The sequence below is a fragment of the Pristis pectinata genome, chromosome 27, assembly GCF_009764475.1.
Source record: "Pristis pectinata isolate sPriPec2 chromosome 27, sPriPec2.1.pri, whole genome shotgun sequence".
In the NCBI taxonomy this organism is placed as follows: Eukaryota; Metazoa; Chordata; class Chondrichthyes; order Rhinopristiformes; family Pristidae; genus Pristis; species Pristis pectinata.
The window spans coordinates 30,788,946-30,814,351 of NC_067431.1; positions in this window are offsets into that span (position 1 = coordinate 30,788,946).

Consider the following 25,406-nt stretch of genomic DNA (forward strand, 5'->3'; position numbering starts at 1 on the left):
GCCTTTTCTTTCCTACAATCTGACTCCATCCAATCTAAAGTCTACACATTCTCTCTGCTGTTTCCAACTCTGTACTCTGCAGAGGTACAGGGGCCAAATTACTGGATAATAAACCAAAAGCACCCTCATTAATCCAGAGTTTAAGTCCCCTCACAGGAGGGAGAGGAATATAAATTTAGTTAATTGAATCAGCTATAATTATAAAATTATTCACTGAATAAACTAAATTATAGAACTCTTGAATCTGTGGCAACATCCAGAAAACAACAGGATTGCTGTGAAAGTCCATTGGATTTAGGAAGGTCCTTCAGGCAAGCTTCCATCCTTACCCAGCTGATCTGTTTGGGACTCCAGCCACTCAACAGCGTGGTTGTCCCTTATCTGCTCTCAGTCACAGTCATACAGCTTGGCAACTGTCCCTTTGGTCCACAGGTCCACACCAACCTCTGGTGCCCACTTACTCTGACCCGACCCTAATCTATTTTATTCTTCCCACTCCCATCATATCCCCTCTGATTCTAGCACTCACCGACACACTAGGAGCAATTTACAGTGGTCCATTAACCTGCCAGCCTGCATGGCTTTGGGATGTGGGAGGGAACTGGAGCACCCGGGGGTACCAGTCACAGAGAGAGAAGGTGCAGACTCCACACAGACAGAACTGGAGGTCCAGATCGAACCTGAGATGTTGGAGAAATAAGGCAGCGGCTCTACTGGCTGCACCATTATGCCACCTAAATAACACTCACATCCCACAGTGAATGCAAGACGGAGCTGCTCTCAACTCCACCTTCTCAGCGATAATTGATGACTAACGCTGAGCTTGACCACAAAGCCCACAGCCTGGTAACCAATAAATTAAAACCTTGCCCATTTCTTTTGTTCATCCCTTCTCCATGAGTTCCCCACTTTCAAAAAAAAACAGGATTCTCTGTGCAGTCTGGAGTGTAAACAATTCACTGTACCGACCCAAGCAAGGACACAGCCTGCTGTGAGATTGCTCCTGCATTCCACTGTCGCTCAGTGTACATTGGGATCAAGATCTGATTAAGCAATATGTTCACCTGTTTATTGTTTCCCATGTGAGGATCACCCCTCCAACATGCACATGTGTACTTCATGAATGAGCAGGAATAATTATTGGTCTCAGAAAATGTACAGAATACACCAGTTATACGCAGTGTAGGTAGCGCATTGCTATACAGGCCCTGCTGTGAGCAACAGACTGTCTCTATTATCTCAGCTTTCCTTAGACCTGTTAATTCTGCCATGGGTACTGCCAGAACAGATGCAGGGAAGAGGTTGTGGGGGATTAGCATAATTCTCTTTAAAGATCATATACTCCCTGGGGCTGCTGTGTACTGTTGTCTGATGATCTGTTCCATTCTTAATTCTTGTTCTCAGAAACAGAGTAATTAACAATTTCTTGCCATAGACAGCTCTTCAGCAAGACTTAAATCATGAAATTTGCAGTTAGTTTTATACTTCACAAACTAAGACGGTGGATTATATTTTACCAGTACATTACAATAACGTCACATCTTTCTAAATGCATGCAAATTCGAAAGCTTTACCAAACAGCGTGTTTGTTGCTTGAGCTTGGGACAAAGCTCAGTCAGACTGTGTGGCTGTGACAAGGATTCACTTCCAATCCAGTGTCAGCTTCCCCTGCAAAGCTGCTCTTACGATGAGGCCTTCTGCTCGTAACAGTACGATTTGCTCCTGGCAACAAGCTAAGTTAGGAGAAGAGACAAATAGTTCACAGAATTTAAAAAAGAACTTGATATCCTTCCTAAATTATTAATAATAAAAGCACAGTTTAATTGAGCAATAAAGTATACTTTTTATACATTTATTCCTGTTACATGTTCTTTCAAGGTATGAATCACCAGAATTGGACACTCCATTGTAAAGTTATGGCCTTATAAAGGTCACTATTTGTCACAAATATCTGGCACAGTCGGTTCACTAAACTTGCAGTAAGGAGGATTTCATTAACCATGGTCCCACAAAAATCAATTTTTAATTAAAAATCCTAAGAAATAAATATAAAGAGTCTGTTTCAAATTTACCATCATAAGTAAAAGGTCACTTTCTATAATTTGAAAACTGAGAGTAAACTAAGGTGAGAAGGTGGCTCACTGGAAGCTGAAATGGAACAAGGCACCTGTGCTGCCAGCCTGCAGACTGCCCATGGACGGAGCGGAGGTCTACATCATGGCTCTGCATGTGTCCCATAAACAGAGTGGGAGTATCAGCAGACCAAACACAGGCTCGAGAAGCAGACCAGGTCTGTATTAGAAGAAGCAAATGGAGGCATTCAACGGAAGGTCAAGTGAAGCAAAGCCGAGTGAATGTCAGCACACGGAACACGAGGTGACCGCAGAGGGAAAAGATCAACTGTGGTGACAGTGGAGGAAACACGTTCTGTCCACTGCCCGTGTACACGCACTCCCACCTGCGTCTGATACCATGGGCACTAATATTTCAACACTATCATTTCAGACACTACCATTTCAACACTATCAGATGAAATATTAATCCACTCCTCCTCCTTCTCGAGTGGCCATAAAAGATCCCAAGATCCAAATGTGAAGGTGTCCAGGGCAATAGTTTTTACCTCAGTGAAAATTAAGAGAAATAGATTATTTGGCCATTATCTCAAAGCAGGTTTTGGAAGCTGTCGGTACACATGTTGTCTGACAGGTTACCTTGGTTACAACAGGTGGTTGCATTTCAAGAGGATTTCATTAGTTGGAAAGCACTTGGGTTGTTTGAAGGTCATCAGAGGCACAAGATGTACATCTTCTTTCAGTGTTGCACCCTGGATTATTGTCCGTGTTGACACAACCCTCCCTCCCAGTAGCGTTTTGCTGCCTCTTTGTGACATAATCTTCCACTGACCTTTAGTCGATGTTGTCCCGAGTACACAAATTTGCTGCGTCTTTTCTGCAGTCATGTCCATCCTGCCCGTTACTTAAATCACGACCTCAGTACGACGCCCAGCTTCACTGTCCTCTCACAGTCTGGGGCCTGGCGTCCTTCCCTGGTCTCTGAGGCCAGTCACGGTGTCTGGCTCTGTCCAATGCCGTACTTTTATGCTGCCACTGAGACTCCAAGCAAATAAAAAACTGCAGACACTGCAAACCTGCAGTGAAACAGAAAATGCTGGAAGTACTCGGTAGGTCAGGCAGCATCAGTGGGGCAACAATGTTCTAGCCTCATCACTCCTAGTTAACCTTTTGGTTTGTTATTTGAAAGGCAATTACCCTGAAACAGTAACTTGGTTTCTTGCTCTGCAGATGACTGACTTGCTAAGTGCATAGAAACAGGCCCTTCGGCCCATCCTGTCTATGCCGACCACCATGCCTATCTATACCAATCCCACCTGCATTAGTTCCACATCCCTCTGTGCCCTGCTCATTCAAGTACCTGTCCAGATGCATCTTAAATGTTGTTCCTGTTCCTGCCTCCACCACCACCTCTGGCAGCTCATTCCACAGACTAACAAATCCGTGTCTGAAAAATTTACCCCTCAGATCACCTTTAAATTTCCTCCCCCTCACCGTAAACCTATACCTCCTCACCTTAGACACTACCATGGGAAACAGACTCTGGCCATGTACCCTCTTCATGCCTCTCATTATCTTATACAGCTCTGTCATGTCACCTCTCAGCCTCCTTTGCTCCAGGAAAACAGAGCCAGCCTATACAATACTCCAAGTGCAGCCTAACCAACACATCCAAACATTTATACTCCATGCCTCAGCTGATGAAGGCAAGCATGCCATACAGCTCCCTCACCACCCTGTCTACCCGTGTTCCCATCTTCAGGGAACTATGTACTTGTACCCCAAGGTACATTGTTCAGAGTCTGTTCAACACACTCTCCAGGACACTGCCATTCACTGAGCGTGTCCTGCCCTGGTTTAACTTCCTAAAATGCAACACTTCACACTCGTTTGAGTTAAATTCCATCTGCAGTTCCCTTGCTCATTTTGACCAGTTGATTAAGATCCTGTTATAACCTTAGACAACCTTCTTCACTGTCCACTATACCACCAATTCTGGTGTTATCTGCATGAATGATATGGAATTGTCAATAGAAACTCTGATAAATAAAAGTCTTGAAGAATTTTGGTGATGATTTAGAAATGAAAACAGAAAATGTTGGGAATAGTCAACAGGTTAGGCAGCATCTGTGGAGCAAGAACAGTTAATGTTCCAAGTCAATGATCTTTCAAATAATTTAAAAAATTACCTTTTTGACACTTGTATCTGATGAAGGGACATCAACCTGAAACAGTTCTTTCTCCACAGATGCTGCCTGACTTGCTGAGAGTTTCCAACATTTTCTGCTTTATTTCAGACTCGCGGGATCTGCAGGGTGCTGATTTTCATTTGGGGATTTAGAAACCCTTAAATAAAAAGAGCAAAGTGCAAATCTTTTACACAGGACTTTGAGCAAGACTGTGGCTAATTCATCATCTTGGCGTATGGATGTGCACAGCCAACACTTTCACTGCAGGGATATCTTGAATCAAAGTCAGCTGCTCCTGACTGAAATAGGACATAACGTTATAAACATTGGTAAATTCTTTATTATTGTCACTTGTACAAAGGTACAGTGAAAAACTTGCCTTGGGTGCCATTCATACAGATCAATTCATTACAACAGTGCATCGAGATAGTGCAAGGTAAAGCAATAATGGAGGGCAGAATGAAGTATTACAGTTAGAGGAGGAATCTCCATGTAGCCATTCAATAAGATCATGATCTGACGTTGGGCTCAGTTCCACTTTCCTGCCTGTTCCCCACAACCTCTCTCCTGTAGACCAAACATTTCAGCCTTGAAGTTCTTCAATGAAACAGCCTTAAGAGAGACAGTCTTTCCGAGGTAAAGTCAAAGTCGAGTTTATTGTCATCTGCACAAGTCCATGTGTGCACAGCTGCAATGAAAAACTTACTTGCAGCAGCATCACAGGCACAGAGCATCAGATAAGCAGCATTCACAAGAAAAACATAAATTAAGCATAAATTATACAACATTTTTACAAGAAAGAACACAATTAGAACAAAAAAAAGTCAATTTTAGTGCAAGGTGATCAAAGTGGTCACAGTGTTGGTAAACTGTAGTGATCAGGGTTGTGCCGGTCGGTTCAAGAACCGAATGGTTGAAAGGAAGTCGCTGCCCCTGAACCTGGTGGTGTGGGGACTTCAGGCTGCTGTACCTCCTGCCCGACGGGAGCTGCGAGAAGACGGCCCGGGCCGGACAGTGGGGACGGATGGTCCCTTCTAGAGGCAGTATAAATGAAGTAATCAGCAGGGGTAGAGAGTGGAAACAGGGCAGGCCCTTCACAAGTGTAGAAAATGCTGCGGGAAGTTAAAAAGAAATTAGGAGGCAAAGAGGGGGCATTTTATAAATATATTAATGACAACAGGGTAAGCAGGGAAAGAGTCGGGCCCAATTAGAGCAAAAACAACAATCTAAGCATTGACCCAGCGCATGGGACACAGTGTTAAATGAATACTTCTCATCTGTATTCATCAAGGAGAAGGGCTTTGTCATTGCAGAATTCGGGAGGGGGGGGGGGCGGGGAGGTGAACATGTTATTATTAGAAAAGAGGAAGTATTAGATGCCTTAGTGGGGTAAAAGGGTCATCATAAAGGGTGACATAAAACTCCCCAAAGCCCGTCCACAAGGCCAAGTCAGGAGTATGACAGAATTGGAATTGGAATTGGAATTGGTTTATTATTGTCACATGTACCGAGGTACAGTGAAAAACTTGTCTTGCATACAGTTCATATAGATCATTGCACAGTGCATTGAGGTAGTACAAGGGAAAACAATAACAGAATGTAGAATAAAGCATTACAGCTGCAGAGAAAGTGCAGTGCAGGCAGACAATAAGGTGCAAGGTCATAATGAGGTAGATTGTGACGGCAAGAGTCCATCTTATCATACTATGGAACCATTCAATAGTCTTATAACAGTAGGATAGAAGCTGTCCTTGAGCCTGATGGTACGTGCTTTCAGGCCTTTGTATCTTCTGCCTGATGGGAAAGGGGAGAAGAGACGATGTGCGGGGTGTGTGGAGTCTTTGATTATGTTGGCTGCTTTACCAAGGCAGCAAGAAGTGTAGACAGAGTCCGTGGAGGGGAGGCTGGTTTCCGTGATGCGCAGAGCTGTGTCCACAACTCTGCACTTCTTGCAGTCTTGGGCAGAGCAGTTGCCATTACAAGCCGTGATGCACCCACATAGGATGCTTTCTGTGGTGCATCAATAAAAATTGGTGAGGGTCAAAGGGGACATGCCACCTGAGCCTCCTGAAGAAGTAGAGGCGCTGGTGAGCTTTCTTGTCCATGGCATCTACGTGGTTGGACCAGGACAGGCTATTGGTGATGTTCACTTCAGCGAACCTGAAGCTCTCAACCCTCTCGACCTCAGCACCATTGATGCAGACAGAAGTATGTGCACTGCCTCCTTTCCTGAAGTCAATGACCAGCTAGGTTGTTGTCATGACACATATTATTAAGCTCTCTTATCTCCTTCCTGTACTCCAACTCATCGCTATTTGAAATACGGCCCACTATGGTGGTATCATCTGCAAACTTGGAGATGGAACAGTCTCCACTTGCCTGGGTGAGTGCAGCTTCAACAACTCTCAAGAAACTTGACACCATCCAGGACACAGCAGCCCACTCGATAGGCACCCCATCCACAACCATTCACTCACTCCACCACTGACACACAGTAGCAGCAGTTTGTACATCTGCAGGATGCACTGCAGCATCTCACCAAGAGTCATGAGACAGCACCTTCCAAACCCACCCCCTCTACCAGCTAGAAGGACAAGGGCAGCAAGAGCACGGGGAACACCACCCCCTGGGAGTCGCCTCCAAGCCACACACCATCCTGACTTGGAAATATATCGCCGTTCCTTCACCGTCGCTGGGTCAAAATCCTGGAACTCCCTCCCTAACAGCACTGTGGGTGTACCCACACCTCAAGGACTGCAGGGGTTCAAGAAGGCAGCTCACCACCACCTTCTCAAGGTCAGCTAGGGATAGACAATTAAATGCTGGCTCAGCCTGCGAAGCCCACATCCCTAGAATTAATATATAAAAAAAACCTTAGTGTACAGGTTCAAAGATTCCTGAAAGTGCCAGCACAGGTAGATAGAACGGCGCAAAGGGCATATGGGATACCTGCCTTCATTAGCTGGGGCACAGAATACAGGAACAAGGAGGTTATGGAACAACTATATAAAACATTGGCTAGAGCACAGATGCAGCACTGGGTGCAGTTCTGGTCACCACTATAAGAAGGAGGTGACCGCACTGGAGAGGGTGCAGAGGAGGTTCACCAGGAAGTTACGCGGGATAGAACGGATCAGATATGAGGAGAGACTGGCTTTGTTTTCCTTGGAGCAAAGGAGGTTGACCGGGGACGGCAGAGATGTGCAAAATTATGAGGGGCACAGATGGTAGGAAACTTTTCCCATAGCAGAGCCGTCTAAAGCTGGGTATAGGCTCAGGTGAGAAGTGAGAGGTTTTGAGCGGATCTGAGGAGGAATCTTTTCACCCAGAGGGTTGTTGGAAGCTGGAAAGCACTACCTGAGGGGGTGGTGGAGGGAGAGACTCTGAGTATCTAGACAGGACGTAGAAGGCTACAGACCACGCTGGTAAGTGGGATTAGTGTAGATAGGCATTTAATGGCCAGCATAGATGTGCTGGGCTGAAGGGCCTGTTTCCATGCTGTGTGATTCTATGACAACTCTCTGGGAAGAGAATTCCAAAGATTCACGAGCCTCTGAGAGAAGACATTCCCCTCCTCTCCGTCATACATGTACGGCCTCTTACCTAACTTCTTCAGGACACGTTGCTCACACTCCTGACTTGGAAACCTATTTATGGGTTGTTGTGCCAGAAAAATAAGTAGAAGTGTTAAAATCTCCACATTATACCTTAAATAAATTATTCATCCATCTGTCTTTTTTTGGTCAGTACACTGACAGTCAGCGGGATCTAATTCTCAAAAGCCAGCACAGATTTCTCAGCACGTCACCAGCCGTTCACTGGCATTAATGTCACACTTTGAAGTACTATTAATTAATACATGGCCTGTCCTTATAGAGATCTCAGGTTCTTCACTGTGGTCCCAGTGCCAGGCAGAACACAGAGCTGTGCACGTTATATGCATGAAGTTTAAATCTGGTTGGAAATGGCAGCATCATTTTATAAAGTATTTCCCAAAAGGTGAAACATAAAGATTCAAAAATGCCTTGGAATTTATGGACCATTTGTGATCCTGGGATATCCCAAAACTGCCGCAGTACAGTCAGTGCTGTGGGAGCAGACAGCTAATCCATGGACATCAGGGCCCCACGTGTGAAAGGTCATTGACCTGAAATGTTAACTCTCTTTCTCTCTGCCTTCTCTGGATCTTTACCTGAAAGACCAGACAAGGCTGCAGTTGAATGCTTCATCCAGAAGCCAGCAGACCAAACAGTACAACACTCCCCTGGCACCACACGGAGACTCTCAGCCCAGGTACACCAATAATATCATTATCCAATAGAACACAGTTCAGTACACATTATATGTGAGGATGTTTCTACACCTGCTAAACCAGTCATGGCTGCATCATCTGATTTACTTTGAACGTGTAAAACCCAAAATACACAATTGCTGCAGGCACAACAGCAGATTGCCTCTGCCCTCTTCACAATAGAGTTGCTGTCTGGTTAAATAATGTCATTGCATGAAGTCCTCAGTATCTAGGTACTGACTAACTCTGCACACAATACTCGGATGGGAACCCTGCAAATGGATCCTGCAATCCTTTCTTTCTCTTACAACGACAAGGATATTGAAAGTTTGGCTCGAGCTAGTGAGACGACTTGTCTACTCCTGATTGATGCAGCGCCAAGCAGAACTTGGTGAAAATCTTTGATTCTACATCCATTGGTTCAAACACCACCCTGGAAGTTATAGAATCCAGTTCGATAAATGTGATAATGTATAGACTGGTACTGAATCAAAAAAGTCTTCTTTCACAACTGCTGATCAAATGAAGCAGCCATGGCATTACAGGTAAAGACGACCCGGTCCCTGTGTTAATGGTGCTGAGATACGACTTTTCACGTTGTATTGAAGAGGATGTGTAATCACTGGAGGCTCTCAGCCACATGCTTGTCAGTAGCTGGAGAGTTAGTCGGTGAGTGCTCAGTAGAAGGACCAGGGGACGTAGGGTGAAGGTAACTTGCAGTGAGTGGTTTGGGTCGGCAGTGGAGACAGACTCCATTTTAGTTCTCAGAAGGGAGTTGGGTAAATTTCAAAAATATTTGGAATTTTATGAGGAGAGGGAGGGAGAGTGGACCAGACAGATTGGTCTAAATACAGTTAGTACAACTCATGAAACCAAATGGCCTCCATCTGTGCTGTATGCATTTTGTGATTCTGTCATACCTTCTCTGAATCCCCCACCATTAACTTCCTGGGAGTTGCCACTGACCACAAATTCATCCAGGCCAGCTACGTATAGTATATAGTGTGGCCACAAAGACAGGTCGGAGGCTGGGTCTCCTCATCTCCCGACACCCCAAAAGCTCTCCACCATCCACAGGGTACAGGTGAGGGGTGTGATGGAGCACCCTCCGCTTGCCTGGGCAGTGCAGCTCCAAGAAGTCCAACCCCACCCAGGACAAAGCAGCTGCTTGATTGGCATCGCATCCCCCACCCAAGGTATAATTTCCTCCACTACTGGTGCACGTGGCCACAGTGTGTGCAGCCAACCACATTCACTGCAATTACTCACGATGCGAACTGAACCTCCACCAAGGAGAGCAGCAAGCACAGGGGACCCCACCATCTGCACGGCCCCTCCAAACTGCGCACCACCTTGATTTGGAAATATTCTGGTCCTTCCCTGTGCCTGGGTCTAGATCCTGGAACTCCCTCCCCTGTGGGAGAACGTCACCAGAGGGGCTGCGGGGGTTCAAGAAGGTAGCTCGCCCCCACTTCCTTGACGAGGGGTGGACAATAAATGGCAGCAATGCCCAAACTCCAGAAATTAAGAGATAAAATAATCTCCGTAACGGCTTTCACATCAATTTTGGATTGTCAGTCGGGTACAGAGATTAAAATGTTATAAGTGCTCCTGGGGTACATAGAGGGATATATCTACTCCACATTAGTTCACATCATGCACAGGCAGCACAGTGCAGCTGTTATATCACAGCTCACAGCACCAGCGACCTGGGTTCAATCCTGACCTCTGGCGTTGCCGGTGTGGAGTTTGCACATCCTCCCTACAACCCCAGTGGTTTCCTCCAGGCGCTCCGGTTTCCTCTCATATCCAAAAGATATGCAGGTTGGTAGATCAATTGGCCACTGTGAATTGCCCCTAGTGTGTAGGTGAGGGGTAGGTTCTGGGGCAGTTGATGGAAATGTGGGGACAAGAAAATGCGATCGGTGTAAATGATGGGTGTCCTCTGGTCAGTCCGGACTCGATGGGCTGAAGGGCCTGTTTCTGTGCTATATCCCTATGACTATGACATTAATTGACTTATAATGCCATAAGGTGATGATGAACACCCCCCTTGTAAAGCAGTCACTTAAAACGTCCCCTTCGCCTTATCTGAATGTCGCAAGGTACCCCTCCAATCCAGCGAACAGCCAACACAATGTCACAGCCTTTAACGCTCCACCATCCATGCTCAATAGAAACACAACCTTCAATGTAGCAATCTTGTTTGTTGTGAGCAAGCTCCTTGAATTATTTTTTCCCCTGTTAATAATTAATAGTTTAAGTTTCTCTCCAATGCCTGCTGTGCTGCACCTGGGTGTTGCTCTGACTGAGTGTCAAACAGGTGCCACATTCTGCTGCTCGAAACAAATACTCCAACTACAAAGCAAACTATTAACACCACCACAGCACAACTTGTTCAAGCCTAAATATAGGCTTGTGTGGGTGAAGGGGTTAAACAATAGCAAGGTTACCATGGAAACTGGCATCCTCACTGAAAGGAAATATCATGTAAAATTAGTGTACACACACACCAATGCATTTTTACGGCTTTTAGAATTTGCAGTATTTTTTTAATTTGCATAAGTTATTGAGGATAGAACTATTATAGTACAGGAGGCCATTTGGTCCATCGACTCAGGCAGGGTGGTGCTACAGTACGTTCACTTGGTGGAGCCTCTATTGAACATCTCATCTGAAATACAGCACTTGTGACAGTTCAGCACTCCTTCAGCACACAGAGTGTGAGTCTATGTGCCAAAGTTGGCCAACTAAAATAGTAGAATTTGGAGGATTATCAGAGGCCTGGTGATGAGATGTAACTGAAAGGCATGTTGTGGTTCTGATGTCTGTGTCCGCTTTGTCAGCTCCAATTTCCTTTCTACGATGCACAATGTTACCGAGCTCCATCCAGTGACACCCAGCTGATCTCAGCAGCTCCCAGTTCCAGAGGTTTGAGAGAAGGGCAGCTGAGGCGGTTTCAAACCAGTCAGTGGGAGACGTGAGGCAGCTCACTGCTTTATCCAGCTTTTCATGCCCTCCCATGACGCTCCAAGAATCAACTGAGACTTTGAGGATATATCCGTATCCCAGAGCCTTGCTCCAATGCACTATGTAAAAGGACTATCTGATGTACAACCACGTGGTGGTCCAACAGCACGGCAGGTAGTGCTGCTGTCTCACAGCTCCCAGGACCCAGACTCAATCCAAACCTCCAGTGCTGTTCGTGTGGAGCTTGCACGTTCCCTGGGTGCTCTAGTTTCCTGCCACATTCCAAAGACATGCTGGTCGGTAGGTGAACTGGTTACTGTAAGTTACCCCTCGGTGTAGGTGGCTGGTAGAAGAATCAGAACAGAATTTCTGGGCATGTGTTATCCTCTCCAGCACGAACGCCCGACCCGTGTACAGCCTGAACTTACGAATGGACATTCGAGAGACCGGTGGGATGGATTTGCCGGCTGCTGCAGGGCTGCAGGCATCTTCTGCCGTGCAGGAACTGGGTTTGCAGTCACATTTCCGACTGCCAGAATGGCTGCCAGAACCTGGGGAGGCCCTGCACAAGGAAAGAAGTGAGGATATGGAACTGATGGGATTGATCAGAGAGGCAACATGGACAAGAGGGGCCAAATGGCCTCAATCTAGTTATGAAATTTCAGAACATTTATATGGTTTCCTTAATTTTGTAAAAATGCTCTCTTCTTTGCCAGGCAAAATATTGATGCTGAATTGCGGAAGGAAACGCAAGGGCAGATAACCAAAAGCTTGGTTAGCTGGAGGTGAGAAAGGCATGGAAGGGTTGAGACACACATGGAACTCAGTGACGTTATGGAGGTGGAGATCAGTGCTCTCAATGATGGGGCAGTCCGAAGCTCACTTAGGGCTCAAGTATCAGACAGGACATGAAGACAGTGTAGTTCATGTTCTGTTATCAACAGCCAGGGAGATACGGTCACCACACCAACCACACCAAACTGTTTGCCTACAGCAAACTTTTGCTTCATCTCCTCTTTTGTTTTAATTTACTTCCAAATCTGGGCATTGTTGGTGTAGTTGGCGTGGCGACTGTATTTCCCAAGCAACCCTCCAGCCCTTGTGCAGGGGTGGGGAGCTGCCTTCAACTGCTGTGGTCCTTCTGGTGAAAGTGTTCCCACAGTGCTGGTGAGGAGGGAGATTCAGGATGTAGATCCGGAGATGATGAAGGAATGGTGAGATACCTCTAGGTCAGGATGGTGTGCGGCTTGGAGGGGAACCTGCTGGTGGTAGTGTTCAGCTTCTTGTATTGGCAGCACTGCGTTCATCCCAGTGAAGACTCGTCGTCATGGCTATCCCTGGAGGTCAAGGATGATGGTCTTCGTTCCGTTGATCTATTTATGGGCTCTCAAGTGGCTTATGAGTCCAATCTTGGCTCTGAAAGTTCTTCCGCATTCAGGACAGGTAGTTCCAGACGGCAAATCGGGCTTTGGTTGTGGCTTTTCCTCTTTTCCTCTAATTCTGCACATCTGTCGGCTTCGAAAGTTGCTCTTCCTTCTCGGATGATGGTTTGCCAGAGTTTCCTGTCCTCGGTATTGGTTTCCCAATTGTTGATGTCGATGTTACATTTCTTCATGTTGGCTTTTAAGACATCTTTGAATCTCTTCTGTTGTCTGCCTCTTTTACGTTTGCCTACTTTAAGCTGGGAGTAGAAGATTTGTTTCGGCAGAGGTTCGTCTTTCATCCGACCAACATGACCGCTCCATCTTAGTTGGTTCTTGATATCGTAGGCTTCAATGTTTGTTGTTTTTGCTTCATTTAACACACTGACATTGGTTCTTCTATCTTCCAGCTGATAGTTAAGATATTTTGAAGACAGGGTTGATGGAACTTTTCAAGTGCCTTCAGATGTCATCGGTATGTTGTCCAAGTTTCTGATGCATACAGGAGTGTTGGGATCACCATTGCTTTGTACACTAACATTTTAGTGTCTGTTCGGATGTCACGATCATGAAAGACTCCCACAAAGCGAAGATGCCTGTGCGTGTATTTGTTTAACGTGTACTTGATGTTGCACTACAAAAAGCACACGATACTTCACAAATCAACCAACTGATTCCAATGGCATGGAAACCACGACGATTGGAGCTGATGGATTTGTTGCAGCTTTCATCCGCCTTCGCAGCCGTTGAGTTCAAGTAACTTCATCCGCCTGTTCCACCGTTGAGATCCAGCACACTCCCAACCTGCGGCATAGATGGTGCACAACTTAGGTTGACCACTCACTGTACAATGACCTGCCTCTATGGGCATGGACCACAGCAGGTGTCAGAGTAATGATGATGTGAATGTTCTCTTCACTGGGTGTTGGTTCCTGGGCCAGTTGCTGGGATCTGCCCGAACTTGTTGAGTACTTAGTCTTGCGATTCTGTACTATATCATGTGATCAGTGTGGGCCGGTGTAGTGAAAACTCTTCAACATTTCAACTCAGCACAGAAGTTCCTGTTTGGAACACATGGCTCTTCTATAACAGCATCTTTATCAATAGCTGGTTAACACGTCTTTATAAAATGCCTCCTTGTTGGGAACTCGGCACAAGTGTGCACTGGAGTTTGCTCACAAGATCATTAAATCATTGCCCAGAAATCAATGGGGGGGGGGGGGGGGGCTATTAAATATATTGGTTTTGCTGCAGGAATTCAATGTGAAGCCTTAGATTGCCAGAAGTCAATGTCTTAGTCAATGCCAGCCTCACCCTTATTGGTGTTTGTTTCCCTTTAAAGCTTTACATTTTATTTCAACAGATTCTCTGCATGGTCAGCAAGTTTCCCACACTTTAGCCTCACGGTGATGAGGATTTTGGTGAGCTCACTGCAGATTCATTAATAAATATTATCCTCAGTTTTGCCGATAACTGGCTCTTTAGTACAGAGGACATCACATACAGCTGGTAGTTTGGGGAAGAAACAACCTTGTTTCTGTGCACGTTGAAAACACTGTTACTGAATCCAGTGTTAATTCAAACCATGCCAAAATGAAACAAAATGAACAAATTGAATTATAATGGTGGGAATAATTTCCTGCCAACATTTACACCATTTATGGTTAAATTATGGCCCTTTTTACTCTCTTAGCTTTGTGCTAAATGTAAATGTTGCCACATTATACAGGGCATGTGTTCAGTATGGTGATTAGATCCTGCTCTTCTGTTCAATCAGATTCATAGGCTGCAGCTCTGAGACTGTTCACTCGTTTTATGTTGTCTGACTTGACCTTCAGGTGGTCTAAAGTCACCCTGATGAGTTCAGGTCATGTTTGAGAAGGGTGAAATAATGCTGTAGAACCTCCTTACAAAGTAGGGCTGAGAATCTCAGATCTGGTTCAGACCAAGGCAGAACATAAATGTCAAAACTTGTTTCTTTGATTACTCTTCACTGCTTCTAGTCTTCCTTGGCCGTCTGACAGGCATGTGTTTGCCAACCTGACAGTGACGTCAGTTGCTGATTCTTTGAACATTTATACTGGATGACAGTTGAATGCTTCTGTTGTTCTCTCTCCCTCATTCAGAGCGACACAGGGGCAGTGTCACTAAGGCTAGTTGTGAACCAAGCACTGCATTCAGGTAAAGTGTGCAAGAGAAGCAGTTTCATTAAAAAGATGGCATTTGGTGGATTTTTCTCTCAATTGCTTAGTTTATCAGCCCAGATACAAAATGTGCACTTAAGCAAAGGATTAATCACTCCCTGATCCGCCTGGTCTTATCTTTACAAATGCCCAGCGTGTTCATTGTTCATGTAAACATTTTAATTTGGCCCCTCATCACTTAGTAAAAATCCTCCCTTACGGCATGAGGTGATATTTTCCCAACTGTCCAATTCCCATCAATAAAATGCAATCTGTAGACATCTTTATTCCTGGCAGAGCTCTTTACCCAAGGCTAGATTTTAAAATTAGCATTTACCAATTTTTAACATAGTCTTGGAATTTTCTACATTAAGTAAAATTTGACCCTCTTTCCAACTTTTTTCCTGAAAAACAAATCCAAAAGAAAATGGGATCCCAAGATGCACACATATCAAGGAGCCTATTTTCTAGTCTTAAATTCAACACAGACCTGCCTGGATGTGAATTCAGATTTTCAGTAACATATGTATGGAAACTACACTGAGGTAATACTGTCTGCTTCAAGAAACCAAAACAGCTTTGTAGAAAATGACCAAAATGACAGTTTTACCCCATGGTACTAAAAAACTGCAGATGCTGTAAATCTGAAACAAAATCAGAAATTACCAGAAACACTCACAGGTCAGGCAGTATCTGTGGAGAGTGAAACAGAGTCAACATTTCAACAGAATGGGTTCTCTCTCCATAGATTCTGCTTGACCTGCTGAGTGTTTCAAGCTTCACCCCTTTATGGTCTAAGTCAAACCATGTGTGTAATGGAGACAACAGATGTTGGAATCTGCGGGAGGAGCTTTCTCCACAGATGCTGCCCGACCCGCTGAGTTCCTCCAGCAGATTCTTTGTTACAAGTGTACAATCCACAGAAAATTTTGGTTTGTCTGAACTTGCTGCACAGTCAAGCTCAATTTTTGAAATAAAACAGAAAACTGTGGTCAGGCAGCATCTGTGGAGAGAGAGACAGAATTAACATTTCAGGTCAGAAACGTTTTATTACAACCCTCCTCTCGTTGACATACTCAGTTTCTGACCTACTCCATTGTGCTACATTAGAAATACTTTTACTAATGGCGAGCCCACTCAATGATTTTATTTTCCTCCCCAGACATGCTGCTTGACTTGCTGAGGATGTCCAGCATGGGAAGTATATTGTATGACTTGACTTAACCGTGACTTTCCGAGACGTGCCAGATAAAAGGGATCTTTATCAGTTCCTCCCAGATTTACCTGGGACGGCTGAGGCTCCAGAGCTTTATTTTCCCAGTCTGTGAATCGGCTAATGAGACCCAGGACTGCCTGACCCAAGTGCCCACTCCTCTGATGTGCCAGTACGAGGTAACATCAGTTCCCAGACCTACAGTCAGCCACAACCTCTGTTTTTTTAGCTGTGGCCCAGTGGTTACCACTTTTCCCTCTGAGTCAGAGGTTTTTGGATTCAACTCCCAATTTCGAGACTTGAAGCCAACTTTTCAGGACCATACCTAGGGGCTGCTACACTGTTGATGGACATTAAACTGAGAGCCCATGGTATTATTCTGAAGTTATCTCCAGCATTAACACTGCCCAGAACTTGCAGTCACTGCCCCCCCCCCATGGATATTACTGGACCAGCTATCCTAGGGGATCTGCTGTTGAGAACTGGACCAACTCTCTGCGACCCTCAGCAGTGTAATGAGACCAAGTGAGGGGGCTGGGGCAAGCCCCACTTGTCACGCATGGGATCAACCGGCTGCCGATACTCCCCAATGCTTCCAACATTCAAAAACTGCTAAAAAAAGATCTAAAACTATCTATAAAGAAAAAAAACACAAATTCTAAACAACACTCAAAAACATCTAAAGAAACATAAATGTTTGAAATACTCAAACAATATAAAATAATACATTAAGATCTCAGACAGTTAAGCTGAATGGCAGCAAAGTGGTTAAGTTGTTAGACAAACAATCCAGACGCTTCAGCAGAGATGAGTTTAAGTCCCACTGGGCAGCTGCACAATTTACATTCAGTTAATTAAATAGATTCTAGAATTAAAAAGCTATTATCAGTAATGGTGACCATGAAACCACCAGATTGTAGCAAGAACCCAACTGATTCACTAATGGCCTTCAGGGAATGAAATCTCAACCGTAAAGCCATAGAGTCATTGAGTTATACAGCACAGAAACAGGCCCTTCAGCCCAACTCATCCCTGCTGTCCAAGGTGCCTACCTGAGCTAGTCCCTTTTGCCTGCGTTTGGCCCATATCCCTCTAAACCTTTCCTATCCATGGACCTGTCTAAATGCCTTTTAAACATTGTAATTGTCCCCGCCTCTACCACTTCCTCTGGCAGCTAGTTCCATTACCCACCACCCTCCGTGTGAAAAACTTGCCCTGCAGGTTTCCTTTAAATCTTCCCCCTCTCACCTTAAACTTGTGCTTTCTAGTTTTAGACTTCCCTACTATGGGGAAAAAACCTGTGACCATCCACCTTATCGATGCTCTTTAATATTCATTAAACCTTATAGGTCACCCTTCAGCTTCCTTTGCTCCAGGGAAAACAGTCTAGCCTATCGGTCTCTTCTTATAACTCAAGGCACCCAATTCCAGCAACAACCTTGTGATTTTTTTTCTGCACCCTTTCTAGTTTACTGACATCCTTCCTAAAGTATGGTGACCAGAATTGCACACAAAATTCCAGGTGCAGTCTTCCCAACATCCTACACAGCTGTAACATGATGTCCCGACTCTTGTACTCAATGTCCTGTCCAATGAAGGCAAACAAGCTGTAGGCTTTCTTCGCCACCCTGTCTACCTGCAAGACCACTTTCAGGGAACTACGTACCTGTATCCCCAGGTCTCTCTGTTCTACTACACTTCCAGGGCCCTGTTATTAACTGTGTAAGTCTTGCCCTGGTTTAACATCCCAAAATGTAGCACTCAGCACTTGTTTGAGTTAAATTCTATCTGCCATTCCTCTGCTCACTTTCCCAGTTGATCTAAATCCCGTCCACCACACCACCAATTTTGGTGTCATCTGCAAACCTGCAATCCACAAATCACACCATCTCCATTCTCATCCAAATCATTAATATATATGACAACCAACACTATATGACAACCAACACTATATGACCTAGCACTAATCACTGCGAAATACCACTGGTCACAGCCTCCAATCTGATAAACAACCCTCCACTACCTCCCACCACCAAGCCAATTTTGTATCCAATTGGCCGGCTCACCCTGGATCCCATGTGTTCTAACCTTCTGGACCATGCTGGTAGGCTACGTGTGATATCAGACCCACAAAGCAATGCCATAGAAACCATAGAAAAATACAGCACAATACAGGCCCTTCGGCCCACCATGTTGTGCCGCCCTTCAAACCACACCTAAGACTCTCCAACCCCTTCCTCCCACATATCCCTCTATCTTAAATTCCTCCATATGCTTATCTAACAATCTCTTGAACTTGTCCAATGTATCTGCCTGCACCACCACCCCAGGCAGCGCATTCCATGTACCAACCACTCTCTGGGTGAAAAACCTCCCTCTGACATCTCCCTTGAACTTCCCACCCAATACCTTAAAGCCATGTCCTCTTGTGTTGAGCATTGGTGCCCTGGGAAAGAGGCGCTGGCTGTCCACTCTAGGCACTCTGGGCATGACTCTTACATGCCCAGAAAGCCATTCAATTCTTTGGCAACTGCAGAAGGACATTTAATGCCGGCCTGTTCACTGATGCACACGAAGAGAAGTGTGGTGCCAGTTCACACCAGTGCTCAGTGGACTGAGTTACAATGTGCTGCATTCATTCCTTGATCATGTACAAACAGCATCAACCCTGTGAATGTGTTCCAACTGAGGGACACAGTAAACTGCAAAAACTATTGTGATATCTTACTATATAAAGAATTTTGCAGGAATGTGGAGCTATCCTTTCATAACATATGATGCTCATAGGTCATAGGTTTAGGGTGAAAGGTGAAATATTTAAGGGGAATCTGAGAGGGAACTTCACTCAGAGGGCGGTGCGAGTGTGGAATGAGCTGCCAGCAGAAGTGGTGGATGCGGTTTCAACTGTAACATTTAAGAGAAGTTTGGATGAAAGAGGTCTGGAGGACTATGGTCCGGGTGCAGGTAGATGGGACTCGGCAGAGGATCAGGTCGGCATGGACTAGATGGGCCGAAGGGCCTGTTTCTGTGTTGTAGTGCTCTATGACTCTATGCTTGACCTTTTAGTTGAAGAAACAGTTATCAAACCAGGTCACAGTAGTTGGAGAGGATGAGTGGTTGATGTGGACGCAGCGTGTAGTGGGCTCCATGCACAGTGTGGACAGGGTACTGTCCCAACCCCACCCCTCAACCCCACCCTCACTCACCCCACCCCCCACCTCCACTCCACCCCCTCCTCTACCCTCACCCCACCCTCACCCCCACCATCACACACATCACTGAATTCTTCGTGGATCGCTCAATGATCTTCATTTTGATATTTTCTTTCTGTTCTCTGTGTAACAATTGTCACCTGAAGACCAAGCAGAATCATTGCTTTGTTACAACAGAGGAGGAGCCCGATGCATCTACTGGAGCTCAGTCCCTTTGCCCTGCAAATTATTCTCTCAGTGTCTCTCCTGGCCACAGACTCCGCCGCACCCACAGACACCAAAGTCCAGATCATCATCACTCTGTGTAAAAAAAAGTTTTTTTTCCCTCAAAACCCCTTGGAACCTTTTGCCTGAAATGTTGAATCTGCTTCTCCTGGTCTTCGAGCTTTCTGTTACTGGGAACAGCCTTCCACTGTCTACCCCATGGCCTTGCACATCACCTTCAAGTCTGCTCTCAATCCTCTTAGCTCCAAGGAGAAGACCAGTGTCATCTCAGGGTTGAAACCCTCATCCTTGAACCACTCAAGTTTAGTGCTTTTCCTCACACAGACATTGCATTATCAATTTCTCATCACCTCTGGTTAGATGGCACACTAAATCCTTGTCTGGGAATGATTTTACATCTTTAATTGTTTCAATTGTTGAGGGATTAAGTACTGACTGTATCCCACCTCCTGTAATTAGAGGATTAATTATGTAAATTAGAGGAAGGTGGAAGAGGGAAAGGTGGAACTTCAAGCAATGACCTTCCATTAATTAAATGGCAGAGTTCAGCGATCTTGTGCCTCAATATAGTGAAAGCAATGTTTAATTTAAACCCATTTTTAAGTATCTGGTACTTGCTAATTTGTTTTAACGTGAAGACAGCATTTTAGTGTCATGTTCAATTAAGGTTTCTTACTAAAAGTGAGTTCTGGATTTTTATCCAGACCCTTGTCACTAAAATCTTTAAAAAATTCAGAATGGCTTGTCAAGTCTACCCCAGAGAAAACCGTGTGACACAACATAGCATTGGGCTTAGAACTTGGTTTCTTTGGAGTTGTAGCATTTACATAAACTACTGATGTTCTAACAGCAGATAAAGATTTAATTAAGAAATACTTTTTTTTGTTAAAACTAATCTCCTTGCAGTATGACATCCAAGTCATTGTAAAGGATATCACATAGGTTGACACAGGTATATTGTTTGAGAACATAAAGTCCAATGAGAGTAGGTCACAAGGTGTAATCCAAGTACAGTAGTGTAGGGGTTAAATTACTCGACCAGCTGCCAGAGCTCTGGGCATTGATCCAGGGATCTGAGTTCGAATCCAACCCTGTCAGCTGGGGAATTTAAATTCAAGTAATTCAATAAATCTGAAATTTTAAAAGAAATGTTAGTCTCATTAGCAATAACCATGAAAGTACTGGACTTTCCTGGCTCAGTACCAGGCCTGGCTGTGACTGACTCTTCAATGATTCCTCAGTTGTGGATGGGGAATAAACGCTGGCATTGTCGGTGACTTTCGCATCTCATGAATGAAGAACTGAAGGAAACTACACCGTCCGTCCATCCAGCTAACGACCATGGGTGGCATAAGGCAGCACCGCTGCCCCAAAGTTCCTGGGACCTGAGGTCGATCCTGTGTCCATGTGACCATCCACTGAGGACATCTGACCTTCATCATGTGACCACCCACTGAGGGCATGTGACCCTCATCACGTGACCATACACTGAGGGCAAGTGACCTTCATCGTGTGACCATATACTGAGGCCAAGTGACCTTCATCATGTGACCAGACACTGAGGCCATGTGACCATCATGTGACCCATCACCATGTGACCTTATAATCATACTGAATGAGATGGACTCAGCACAGACCTGGCAGCTCCAAACGGGGTCTCCATGAGGTCCTGTGGACCACCAGCAGCAGAAATGTGCACCCCCACAACCTGTAACTTCATGGCCCAGAGCTCCCTCGTTCTACCATCAGTGTCGAGCCTGAAGTCAACTCTGGTTCACGGGTGTGCAGCAGCAGCAGGTGAACCGGAGGTGCCAGCCCAATGAAACTTTAGCTCAGGACTCCTGGGCGCTAAGTGGTGAAAACAGCATGTGATGCACAGGACTAAGTGATTCACAGCCAGCAGGTGGGACCAAAGCTCTGCAGTCCTACCTCATCAGCTATCAGGAGAAGAAGACTCCAGGGGCATCCCCATCCTTGGGTCCCGTGTGTGAGTGCCAGAGACAAGGCTGAATGTTCATCCAGTTTAGCCAGAAGTGCGAAGTGAGTGACCCACCTCTGCTTCCTCCTGGGATCCCCACCGTCACAGGAGCCAGTCTCCAGACAAGTTGATTCATTCCAAATGAAATCAGAATCAGGTTTATTATCACTGACTTATTTGACGTGACATTTGCTGTTTTGCGGCAGCAGTTCAGTGCAAAGATGTAACACTACTGTAAATTACAAAAATAAATAAATAGTGCAGATAAAAGGGAATAATGAGGTGGTGTTCATGGGTTCATGGACCGTTCATAAATATGAGGGCAGAGGGGAAGAAGCTGTTCCTGAATCGTTGAGTGATGAGTGTGATGACGGGTGGTGAGGGTCCTCAGTGATGGAAATCAGAAAGGGCTGTGAGCACTGGACCCACTGACTCCTAACACAATCACAGTCCTGCAAAGGCCACGAAACCAGACAATGTCACAGCTCTGGGCAGATCTGTGCTCCAGGACTAGTTGTGCCTCTGTCCAAGCAGTTCCTGTACAACACTTATCCAAGTAAAATGTGGACATCCACTCTGGTTAACGGCCATCTCATCAGTTTACTATCAATCACAAGCAGAATGCTGGAAGATATCAATGACAATGCTATCCTGACACTTACTCACCAACAACCGCCCAACATGCCTAGGGTGGACCCACTGACTCCTAACACAATCACGGTCCTGGTCCAAACACAAACCAAGGAGCTGAAGTCCAGAGGTGACATCAAGGCACCGTTTGACTTGGTAAAACTGAACCAAAACCTTGGATTCCACTCCCCATCAGCAGGGTGGGAGCACCTTTGCCACACGGACTGTGGCGGTTCAGGGCTGCTCACCCCACCTTCTCGGGGCAATTAGGGATGGGCACTAAATGCTGCCTTGCCAGTGACACCCAGATTCCAGAAAATGAATAAACACATTAAGAGCACAATTAGAAAAGTTAATAGGATGTTAAGAAGTTTCCTGAACCTGTACCACAGAGAGGTAATGAAAATGCCTGAGGTGTGCACCCCGAGCAAGGCCTGAAACACCAGCTGGACTCCTGCCACCTCCATTTGTGACAGCGACAGTCTGGTGCAAGGAAGTTTGATTCAGATGCAAGGCGGAGAGTGGTGTTGTGTTCAGCCTGCAGAGTGCTCTCGGATAGTTGAAATCCCGACAGACAGAACTGTTGTCAGAAGAGACAAATGATTATTCTGCATTAAATTAATCCACAGGCACTTAAAGTGGTGTCATCAATTTGTTTTTCTTTTAATGTGACTTTTCTTAAAAGGTTTGGTATTTTATGAAAAAGGTAAACACTGTAGAATCTTTGGTGCCTCGTGCTACAGTTATGTTTGCAGGGAGCTCCCCCAACTGAGGGAATAAACACAGTGCTTCTCTGTCGAAACAACTACGTTTGATGCTAATAGTTAATTATTAATGAATGTTTTTCACGATTGTTGGGAATCACCTTTTGCACAACAGCCGGTGGGAGAGAGTTAGTGCTGACTATACATGCAGCCCACAGCTGGGAACTCAGTCACCTCCCACTTTGGCAATTCCATCACCCCTCTCCTGAACACATTCATTGCTGCAGATGTTTCCAGGGGTGCAGGATGGAGGTGGCCAGTCTTCGGGGGTACACATTTCACCTGAACATCTGGACCATTGACATCTGCATGTAGAAGGAAGGCATGACAGCCAATCAAAATCCTGCCCTCTGCCCTCACCACCACACACACACACACACTCTCACACACACACACACACACACACACACACACACACACACACACACACACACACACACACACACACACACACACACACTCCTTGGGTCACTAGATCTGAACCATGAGTGTGAACTGCATCTCATTTTTCTGCTCTGCAGCCAAAGGAAGACAAAGTCAGACATCTGCCCACGGAGTCTGATTCCACCAGCTGTCACCTGATGGATCCAGTAAGCAAAGCTCGACTGCCACTGGCACTGCCCAGCAGACGATGCCCAGGAACCTGACTCCACCAAGCTGGGCAGCAACTTGCAGCTTTCTCCCACTTAACACTCCTGTATTTACAGCGAGGAAGGCTTTCAAAGCTCGCAGAGGGATCTGGACCAAATGGAAAAATGGTCCAGAAAATGGCAGATGAAATTTAATGCAGACAAGTGTGAGGTGTTGCATTTTGGAAGGACAAATCAAGGTAGGACATACACAGTAAATGGTAGGGCACTGAGGAGTGCGGAGGAATAAAGGGATCTGGGAGTTCAGATACATAATTCCCTGAAAGTAGAGTCACAGGTAGACAGGGTTGTAAAGAAGGCTTTTGGCATCCTGGCATTCATAAATCAAAGTATTGAGTATAAGAGTTGGGATGTTTTGGTGAGGTTGTACAAGTCATTGGTGAGACCAAATTTAGAATATTGTGTGCAGTTCTGGTTACCGAACTACAGGAAGGATGTCAGTAGGATTGAAAGAGTGCAGAGGAGATTTACAAGGATGTTGCCGGGTCTTCAGGAGTTGAGTTACAGGGAAAGACTGAGTATGTTAGGACTTTATTCCTTGGAGCAGAGAAGAATGAGGGGAGATATGATAGAGGTTTACAAAATGATGAGGGACATAGACAGGGTTAATGCGAGTAGGCTCTTTCCGCCTAGATTAGGAGAGATAAGTACAAGAGGACATGGCTTTAGGGTGAAAGGGGAAAGGTTTAGGGGGAACATTAGAGGGAACTTCTTCACTCAAAGAGTGGTGGGAGTGTGGAATGGGCTGCCATCTGATGTGGTAAATGTGGGCTCGCTCTTAACTTTTAGGAGTAAATTGGATAGATACGTGGACGAGAGAGGCCTGGAGGGGTATGGGCTGGGGGCCGGTAAATGGGACTAGCAGAATAATGTTTTGGCACAGACTAGAAGGGCCGAATGGCCTGTTTTCTGTGCTGTAGTTTTCTATGGTTCTATGGTTCTATTTACTTTGATATTCCAGCTGATTCCCCAACCAGCCTCACACTGCTACTGTGGGATCTTGCTGAGCATGACACTGGTTGCTGTGTAGCCTCACCCATTGGCTGCGGATGGATTTGACGTATGTCACACCTTTACACCCAACCTCTGGTAGACTGAAGCCATTGGAATATAGCCTCACCGTAACCTCAACAAGTTTACCACCGACTGCCCAGCCACTGACTCAGGCTGGACAGATTGTGGGAAACCTGGTGACCAGGAACCCAGGTCCTGTCCATTCCTGAGGATGTTTACACTCATCTGTCTAATTGCCTCCCCATCACGTGGCCTCTGTGTCACCTGTGACCACGTTAGGGATCCCCTTTCGCAGCCTCCAGTCCTCGGTGAACTTGTATAAAGTGCAGTTGTCCCATTACATCTCATTTGCTACTTCCCATGATCTTTGAAAAAGGCAAAAGCTTAAAGGAGATGTGCAGGGCAAGTTTTTTACACACAGGGTGGTGCCAGGACTAGTGGTGGAAGCAGATATGACAGTGGTATTTAAGAGGCTTTCAGATAGACACGGGAATGTGCAGGGATGGTGGGTATGGATCATGTACAGGCAGAAGGGATTTAGTTTAATTTGGCATGGTGTTTGGCACAGACATGGTGGGCTGAAGGGCCTGTCCT